This window comes from Rutidosis leptorrhynchoides, chromosome 4, assembly GCF_046630445.1.
Source record: "Rutidosis leptorrhynchoides isolate AG116_Rl617_1_P2 chromosome 4, CSIRO_AGI_Rlap_v1, whole genome shotgun sequence".
Taxonomy (NCBI): domain Eukaryota; kingdom Viridiplantae; phylum Streptophyta; class Magnoliopsida; order Asterales; family Asteraceae; genus Rutidosis; species Rutidosis leptorrhynchoides.
In genome coordinates, this window is record NC_092336.1 from 433,950,706 (window position 1) to 433,961,169 (window position 10,464).

Sequence of the window (10,464 nt, forward strand, 5' to 3'; positions counted from 1 at the left end):
AACTAAATACAAATCGTTATATATATTCGCAAGTCTGTTTTCGATATCTAAAATATATCGAAGTGATATGGTATTGAATTGGATATGGGTTCTGTCAAAGTGAAAGTGTGAAGAAGATGAATAACATATAACAGTTAAACGGGTTATAAGCAAATATAATCGAATTAAAACAGAAACTGGGCAATAGCCCAACGGTTCAGAGTGTTACGGCTATGCACAAGGTCTAGGGTTCGAATCCCAGCAAAGGCATTCTTTTGTGGCTAATTTCTTAAAGGTAGTCACTAATTATTTTTATTATTTATTATTCTTATTATTTATTATTTTTATTATTATTATTAACCTAGTTATTATTACGATTAAAACTATTATAACTATAATTATAATAAGTATTATTATTATTATTATTATTATTAGTATAATTATTACTATTGTTATCATTAATATTATTTTTATTATTATTACAATTTGATTAATATTATTATTAGTATTATCATTTAGGTTATTATTATTAGTATCATTATTGAAATTGTTAATACAATATTTACAACATATATTATTATATGAAATGTCATTACTATTAATATCATTGTTTTTATTGTTATTATTAATAATAATAATAATAATATTTCTATTGTAACAAGTAAATATTATAACATAATTATATCATTATCTTGACAAATAATAAGTTTTCTATTTTTAAAACATATAAATGAACATATTTTATCAATTTAGTAAATAAACATAAAATTTATTAATATAAAAATTATATTACTAATAATAAAATATACTTTTTGATCGATTAGAATTATGTGTATTAATATATATATAAATGATATAGGTTCGTGAATCGAAGGCCAACCTTATAAGTTACAAATGATGTTATATGTATTTTTACTACAAAATACATTAGGTGAGTATATAGTCCCACTTTTAAACTCTAAATATTTCGGGATGAGAATACATGTATTTTATGTTTTACGATATGGACACAAGTAACTGAAAAATATATTCTACGTTGAGTTGTACCACTGGCATACTTCCCTGTAGCTTGGTAACTACTATTTACAGCGGTATTGTAAACGCGAATCCTGTTGATAGATCTATCGGGCCTGACAAACCCAACCGGACTGGACGACCAGTATTCAACGGTTGCACAGTACTTCGTTTCGGTGACTACACTTGGTACGGTGTAGTAAGATTTCATAATAAAGGGAATATGCGACGTTGATTAAATGTTAAGTATGGTTATCAAGTGCTCAACAACTTAGAATATTTTTATTAAAATGATTATATATATGAAATCTTGTGGTCCATAGTTATAACGCTGCTAGCATCAAACCTATATATCTCACCAACTTTATGTTGACGTTTTAAAGCATGTTATTCTCAGGTACGAATTAAGTCTTCCGCTGTGCATTTGCTCATGTTAAGGATATTACTTGGAATCGATCATCGCAATGGAACCAAATGTTGATGACTTCTGTGACGACCCCGTCAAAACACTTAACGGATCCGTCAGTTGGTCCCACAGCTTGATCGGACTTAAATGAATTAAATAAACAAAGTTGCATTCTTTTATTTCAAAAGTTTTCCCAAAAAGGAAACAAACCAAAATATGTAGTTTAAAACAACCCAACATATTAATAATCCAAAAGTTGACACAAAACCTTGCCAACAAACCCACAATTTAAATTATCCAAAAATAGAATGCAAGCTTAAGTTTCATAAATAGTTTCATAAAATCTGCCCAAATGCATGCAGACTCTTCTAACGACAGCGGAAGCATCATATAACTCAAGTACCTGTGAAAACATGCAAGTAAACTGTCAACACAAAGGTTGAGTGAATTATAGGTTTAAATAAATAAGTAAACTTTAGACCACAAGATTTAAAAATGTTAGAAAACATTAAACATTATTCCATTATCAATGAGCCACCTGGTAACCACTTAACACTTTATTTACCCTTGCCAAACACAATAAAAATATACACTTGGACAGTGTATCTACAACAAATTACGAAGTACTAAACATTCCGATTATAAATTGCTAGCGCGACTAGCTCGAAATGGGGTTGTCAAACCCGATAGATCTATCCGTAGGATTCGCGTTCACCAGTAGAAACCAATGATTACAGTTACCAGACTAGGGAATATTTTTGTCCAACTCACAATGAATAATTAAATTTAACTGTTACTTGTGTCTAACCGTAAATAAAAATCTGCATGTAATCACATCCCAAAAATATACTTTGAAAAGTATGTAAAAACGGGACTATAACTCACCTTAAATAGCAACTGAAGAGATCTCACAAACAAGCGAACAGCAAGTAAAGTAAAGTGATCAAGAAAGATCACAACGCCGACCTATAAATAAAGCAGGTCGAAATAAATAACTAACTTAGGCCAAGTCTTAGTATGATAGCTATTGTACATGTTGCAAGTAGGCATAGAACATTACTCAGCAAGCATCGGTTTGATTGGAACAGCATAAGGACACACACTTTCTATTTTTAGAAAGTTTCTATTTTTAGCAGGTTTCCATTTTTGGAAAGTTTTCTATTTTTGGAAAGTTTCTATTTTTGGAAAGTTTCTATTTTTGGAAAGTTTCTATTTTTGGGAAGTTTCTATTTTTGGAAAGTTTCCAAATTTAGAAATTTCTATTTTTAGAAAGTTTTGAAGTTAGGAAAGTTTCCTTATTTAGAAAGTCAACAGAAGTCAACTGAAAGTCAAAGTCAACCGAAAGTCAACTCAAAAGTCAACCTTGGTCAAACATAGTCAACATTAATTTTAAAAGTGTAAGTTATAATAATAACATAGGTTATAATGTTATTTAAAGTCAAAAGTGTATAATAATGTCTTAACATAAGTTTAATTAAATAAAATGAATTATTAAAGTTAATATAAGTTGAAATGTTATAATTAGTATAACATAAGTATTTAATTAATTAATTAAATATTAATCATAATATAAATATTATTAATTTATAATAAATTTTAAATCATATCATAAGTATTATTAATTATTAATGAATTATTAATCATATCATAAGTTTCTAATTAAAATTATTAAATCATAAGTATTTAATAATTAAATCATAATTAAATAATAATTAAGTCTTATAATAATTAAATAATTATTTAATGTTTATTATAAGTCTTTTAATAATTTCTCAAAAACAAATTTAATACTTATCATAAGTATTTTCCTTTAATAATAAAAGTATTATTAATCATAAGTTTAATTAAAATGTTAATTAAATCATAATTAATGATTAAATGATATAATAAATATTTATATCATAAGTCTTAAATAATAATAATTACTTCTTTTATCATAAGAAATTAATTAATAATGAAATCCATTAATTTTAACATAAGTTTAATCATTAACCATAAGTTTTAAGTTTAAAAGTTCACCGGGTCGTATCTTGAGCCCCGGATGTCGGTTTCGGGCAAGCCACATATGCAACTTCACCTACTCAAACCACCCGACACAATTATGAACTCAAGAACACTCCAAGAACAGTCCCTAGGTCGTGGATATCAGCCATGACAACACTTGGGAAAACAATTTACTCAAAACAGTAATTCGGGCACAACGGGTGAACCGTGGCTCGGATTTAGGTGAGCCGAACATGAAAATTCATCCCACCATCAGTCCTAACCAAATAACACATCCTAAAGACACCAAGGATAGTCACCAAGTCGGACTCAACCTTGTTCATGCCAAGAACACCCTTCAATCTTTAACAAAAATCAAATTAAGCATATCTAGGGCTCCGGGAATCGAAACGACATGAATCCGGAGTCTAAAATTAATGTATTGATGAGAGGAACTCATTTATGTACTTTATTTTAACATTCATATCAGTTACAAAGTCAGAATATACGAATCAAACTGCTGTCCAAAATTTACAAACCGAAAACATATGCAAACGAGTAATTCTACGCATCCAAACAACATTACAACAACTAATATACATCATACTAATAATATAAACTCAAAATACAGAAATATAAATAAATATGAAAAGTTCTAGGGTTAGGGTTTATACCCAAATCGAGAATCAAAGAATGTAATCGCGTAGAGAAAGACGAGAGGAATCCGATTATGCAAGCCAATTGATGATCCAAACAATAAAAAGTGGTGAAGATGATGATGAATGGTGATGGTGGCGACGGCCTAAAAGGGAGAAGGGAGGAGGAGAGCTCAAAATAGAATTAGGTTTAATGATTTTGTAAAATGAAGTGGAAAAAGAAAAATCAAGGGAGTTTACTCTCCCCCTTGGTGGACTTCGGCCGAATGGGGGTTCATGGGGTGGGCCCCATGGCCCAATTTTGCTAAATGGTGAAATCCTTGTGGCCCGAAATCCCGAACGAAGCCCGAAACGCGAAAACACGCTTACGCGATTAAAAATCCGGAAAGATAACAAACGCGCGATGAAAAATAAATATAAATACACCTAATAATAATATGATCATAAAATATCATATTTAAAATATTTAGGATTTAAAAATCCCGAAAGTTCGACCGTTGGTTTAAAAACCGAAAAGATTCGCCGGATCGAAATCCGCGAGACGTAGAAACGTATAAATTAAAATATGAATACGTATATTCACATAACACATAATAATTAATATATATATATATATATATATATATATATATATATATATATATATATATATATATATCACAAAAATAATAATATAGGTCATAGAAATGACGTGGCACACTAACAGTTAACGATCGTTAAATAATTAACGGAAAAAGATAACGGAAAAAGTAGGGTTGTGACAGTACTTCCCCGTTACGGAAATTTCGTCCCGAAATTTAAGCAGGCGCAGGGGTTGACTCGGCATCTGAGAACAAATGCGGGTACTTCTGCTTCATTTGGTTTTCACGCTCCCAAGTGAACTCGGGACCGCGCCTAGCGTTCCATCGGACCCGAACAATAGGAATTCTGCTCTGTTTAAGAGTCTTAACCTCTCGGTCCATGATCTCAACTGGCTCCTCAATAAAATGCAATTGCTTGTCAACTTGAAGTTCCTCCAAAGGAATAGTCTGATCAAATTCAGCCAAACACCTCTTTAAGTTCGAAATATGGAAAACATCGTGAACGGCACTGAGTTCTTGTGGCAACTTCAAACGAGAAGCCACCGGTCCAACTCTTTCAATGATCTCAAACGGTCCCACGAAACGAGGACTTAACTTCCCTCTTTTACCAAAACGAATAACACCCTTCCAAGGCGAAACCTTTAACATAACACGATCACCAACTTGGAATTCAACATCTTTCCTTCCCTTATCGGCATAACTCTTTTGCCGACTTCTAGCAGTCCTTAACCTTTCTTTAATTTGAACAATCTTCTCTGTAGTTTCGTGAATAATTTCTGGACCTGTAAGTTGAGCATCCCCAACCTCATTCCAACAGACAGGAGACCTACACTTCCTACCGTACAAAGCTTCAAACGGTGCGGCTTTAATACTTGCGTGGTAACTGTTGTTATAAGAAAACTCAGCTAACGGCAAATACTTATCCCACCCATTCCCAAAATCAATCACACAAGCTCGCAACATATCTTCCAACGTCTGAATGGTCCTCTCACTTTGACCATCCGTTTGAGGATGATAAGCGGTGCTCATATCTAATCTAGTTCCCAAGGCTTCTTGTAAAGATCGCCAAAACCTCGATACAAAACGACTGTCTCGGTCCGAAATAATGGATACAGGAACACCATGCCTAGAAACAATCTCTTTCAAATACAAACGGGTGAGTTTCTCCATGGAATCGGTTTCCCTAATCGGCAAAAAGTGAGCCGACTTAGTGAGTCGATCTACAATCACCCAAATCGCATCGTAGCCACCCGAAACTCTTGGTAACTTAGTGATAAAATCCATAGTGATTCCTTCCCACTTCCACTCGGGAATCTCTGGTTGTACCAACAATCCGGACGGTTTTTGATGTTCAGCTTTGACCTTAGAACAGGTCAAACACTTAGACACATACTTAGCTATGTCCCCCTTCAAATTATGCCACCAATACAACTCCTTAAGATCCTGATACATCTTTCCTGAACCAGGATGAATAGAGTATCTAGACTTATGAGCTTCATCTAGAATTAACTGTCGAAGACCTCCAAACTTCGGAACCCAAAGACGTCCCGCAAAGTACCTAGTACCATCAGCTCGAACTTCAAACTTCTTAGCTACCTTGGCTACATTCTCTTTCACGAAATTCTCCTCCTTTAAGGCTTCTTGTTGTGCCTCAAGAATCTGCCCAACGAGGTTTGATCTAACTATCATATTCAAAGCTCTAACCCTTCGAGGTTCAGCCCTTTCTTTACGACTCAAAGCATCAGCCACAACATTGGCTTTACCCGGATGATACAAAAGGTCACAATCATAATCATTCAACGTCTCAATCCATCTTCGTTGTCTCATGTTCAAATGTTTTTGATCAAGAATATGTTGAAGACTCTTATGATCGGTGTACACAGTACTCTTAACACCTAAAAGATAGTGTCTCCAAATCTTTAGTGCAAAAATAACAGCTCCCAACTCTAAATCATGAGTTGTATAGTTCTGTCCGTGAACCTTCAACTGACGTGACGCATACGCAATAACCTTCTTTCGTTGCATCAAAACGCAACCATAGCCTTGTCGTGATGCATCGCAATAAACAACAAAATCACCATTACCCTCCGGTAGAGACAATATCGGAGCGGTAGTCAGTTTCTTCTTCAAAATCTGAAAAGCATTCTCCTGTTCATCCTTCCACTCATATTTTTTCCCTTTATGCGTTAAAGCAGTCAGAGGTTTCGCTATACGAGAGAAATCCTGGATGAACCTTCTATAGTAACCTGCCAATCCTAAGAACTGACGAATTTGAGTAGGAGTTTTCGGGATTTCCCACTTTTCAATCGCCTCAATTTTAGCAGGATCAACCTGTATTCCTTGTTTGCTAACAATGTGACCAAGGAACTGAACTTCTCTTAACCAAAATTCACACTTAGAGAACTTAGCGTACAACTCTTCTTTCTTTAACAAATCAAGCACTAACCTCAAATGTTCTTCGTGCTCTTCATCACTCTTAGAATAGATAAGGATGTCGTCGATGAAAACTATAACGAACTTGTCCAGATAGGGTCTACACACACGGTTCATGAGGTCCATGAACACAGCAGGTGCATTTGTCAATCCGAACGGCATAACAAGAAATTCAAAGTGACCGTAACGGGTGCGAAAAGCAGTTTTTGAAACATCAGATTCTTTAACACGCAACTGATGATAGCCAGAACGAAGATCAATTTTTGAATAAACAGAAGAACCCTGAAGCTGATCGAACAGATCATCAATTCTCGGAAGAGGATAACGATTTTTAACAGTGAGCTTATTCAGTTCACGATAATCAATGCATAAACGAAAAGAACCATCCTTCTTCTTAACAAACAGAACAGGAGCTCCCCAAGGGGACGAACTAGGACGAATAAAACCTTTGTCTAACAACTCACGGAGTTGACTTGACAATTCTTGAAGTTCAGAAGGCGCAAGACGATAAGGAGCACGTGCTACAGGAGCAGCGCCGGGAAAAAGATCAATCTGAAATTCTACCGCGTGTTGCGGCGGAAGGCCAGGTAAGTCATCGGGAAACACCTCGGGAAAATCCCTAACAATATGAACGTCATCAACGTCCTTTACTTCCTTACTAGGATCAACAACATGAGCAAGGATAGCATGACAGCCTTTGCGGAGATGTTTACGAACTTTCATACAGCTAATAAGGTTCAACTGTGTGCATTTCTTATCTCCAAAGACCATCAGTGGCTCTCCAATCACATCAGTAATACGAATAGCCTTATCATAACAGACGATCTCGGCACGGTTTGCAGACAACCAATCCATACCAATAACAATATCAAAACTACCAAGTTCAATCGGTATCAAATCTATCTCGAAATCCCTACCACCCAGATTAATGTTACACTTACGATGTACAGTGTTAGCAGTAAGTTCCTTACCATTAGCTACTTCAACAACATAAGTATTGTCTAAGAGAGTTAACGGCATTTTAATTCTCGGACTTAATTTACTCGACACGAAACTTAAATCAGCCCCTGAATCAAATAGAACATAAACTGATAAATCGTTGACTGAGAACGTACCAGTAACAAGCTTAGGATCTTCCTCCGCATCCTTAGCATTAATGTTGAACGCTCGGCCGCGTGCAGTCTCTGCAGTCTTCTTGTTGGGACAAGCATCTCGGAAATGCCCCGGCTTCCCACACTCATAACAAACCCTTGGATTACCTCCATTATTCGATTTCCCATTACCGTTACCGTTACCACCTCTATTACCAACATTATTATTATTACCACCAGTCGCGGGAGTAGCAGACCCCGGCAAAAGCACTGTACAATCTTTAGCAATGTGCCCTTGCTTAGAGCACCTCTTACAAGTAACTGTGCAGTAACCATCATGAGCTTTATAGCAACGAGGACACACCCGCTGATTTCTGTTATTAGCACCTGAGGTAACCTGTTTCTTCTGCTGACCCAGGTTTTGATTGCGGTTGTTATCCCACTTTCGTTTCCCATTGTCAGCCTTCTTGACAACCTCCTCACTACTTTCAACAACTGTAGTCTTGCTTCTTCTCAACACCTTGTCATTAAGTTTGTGGGCCATAGACATAGCTGCCTCAATAGTCTGGGGTTCACTGGACTCAACCCCGTGTTCAATCTTCTCGGACAAACCATCAATGTAAGCCTCAATTTTGCGGTCCTCATCCGCATAAACCCTAGGACACAGCAAAGTTAACTCGAAAAACCTTCGTTCATAGGCATCTAACTCGGTGCCATGCATTTTCAAATTCTTGAGCTCAACCTCTAGCTTCTTAAGCTCACCCCGAGGTCTATAGCGGGTGATCAATCTTTCCTTAAAATCATTCCAGGCCAAACCATAAGCTACATCGCTTCCCAAACTACTAACCAGATTGTTCCACCATGTCAAGGCACTATCCTTGAGAGTGCAACTAGCGAAACTAACTTTGTCCTCTTCACGGACCCGACTGACCCTGAAAATAGATTCGATTTTCTCGAACCAACGAGTAAGCCCTATTGGTCCTTCCATACCACTGAATTCTTGGGGTCGACCAGCCATAAAAGTTTTGTGGGAGCATCCCACGTTGTTGTTCACATTGGCGTTAACATTAGCATTTGCTGCCATAGCAGCAGCAATTCCTTCATTGATCAGGCGTTGCATACGCGCTTCAGTGGACTCTCTTGGAGGCATGATCTTCAAAATAGAATAACACATCCGTTAGTACCAAGAATAATACTAGTGTCATAAAGGAATAGATCAAAACACGAAAAGACCAACCATTAAGATATTAGTCAACTAACACTATGAGTAATAACATGACAGTTATGATTGTTATAGAAATAACCATCACATGCATACATATTTTATGATAACATCATACAACATACATAGCACCTAACATACATGAACATATATTACGCATAATATAACATGCCAAGAGCCACAACATCAGAAATAAAACATGATAATGATAATAGATGTCATAAAAATAACCATCCATACATAATGAAAAATATATCTCATAACAAAATCTTAATAAAATCCTCGGCAAAACGCCGTACATAACCCAAAATGTATGTATAAAAAGGACATTAAGTCTGATGAAATAGATAATCAATATGAATAATCACATCACATTCGCTTAGAGCGGGTGTGATAAGCTGGTCCAGCATGAGTCTCAGCAGGATCCTCATACTTACGCAACTTCCCTTTCACCACATCCAACTCTTCCTTCAACACATGAACAGTGCTCTCGAGAGCCTCGAACTTAGCATTAACTTCTCGATCACGCTTGCGGTTCGCATCCTCAACCCTATGCTTGAAAGTGATAAAGTTACCCATGTCAGCACGGATCTCGTCCAAAACTTCATTATGTGACAAGGTGCGCAAACAGTCACTAAGGGCGTTAATACGTGTCACCTCATTATAAGCCCGGTTCATATGAGTAAGGGTAGAAAAATAGTAATGAACAGGATCATCGATCTCTGGTTGATTAGCACGACGTCTAGCAGGAGACGGTGGAGCAGGAGCAGCAACAGAGTTATCGCTCGAAGTCGACATCTGCAAACAGCAAAACCGCAAACCACATACTAAAAAGATATGAAAGCTAATAATATAACTTATACGAAATGAAATGCATAATAATGCTATCGCAAAAAGGTCGGGCTGTAGACTAGACTCTAATGCACCCTAATAACCACGGGTTGACCACATTAAGACCGCCTAGTTCCCTACAACCAGAGCTCTGATACCACATGTGACGACCCCGTCAAAACACTTAACGGATCCGTCAGTTGGTCCCACAGCTTGATCGGACTTAAATGAATTAAATAAACAAAGTTGCATTCTTTTATTTCAAAAG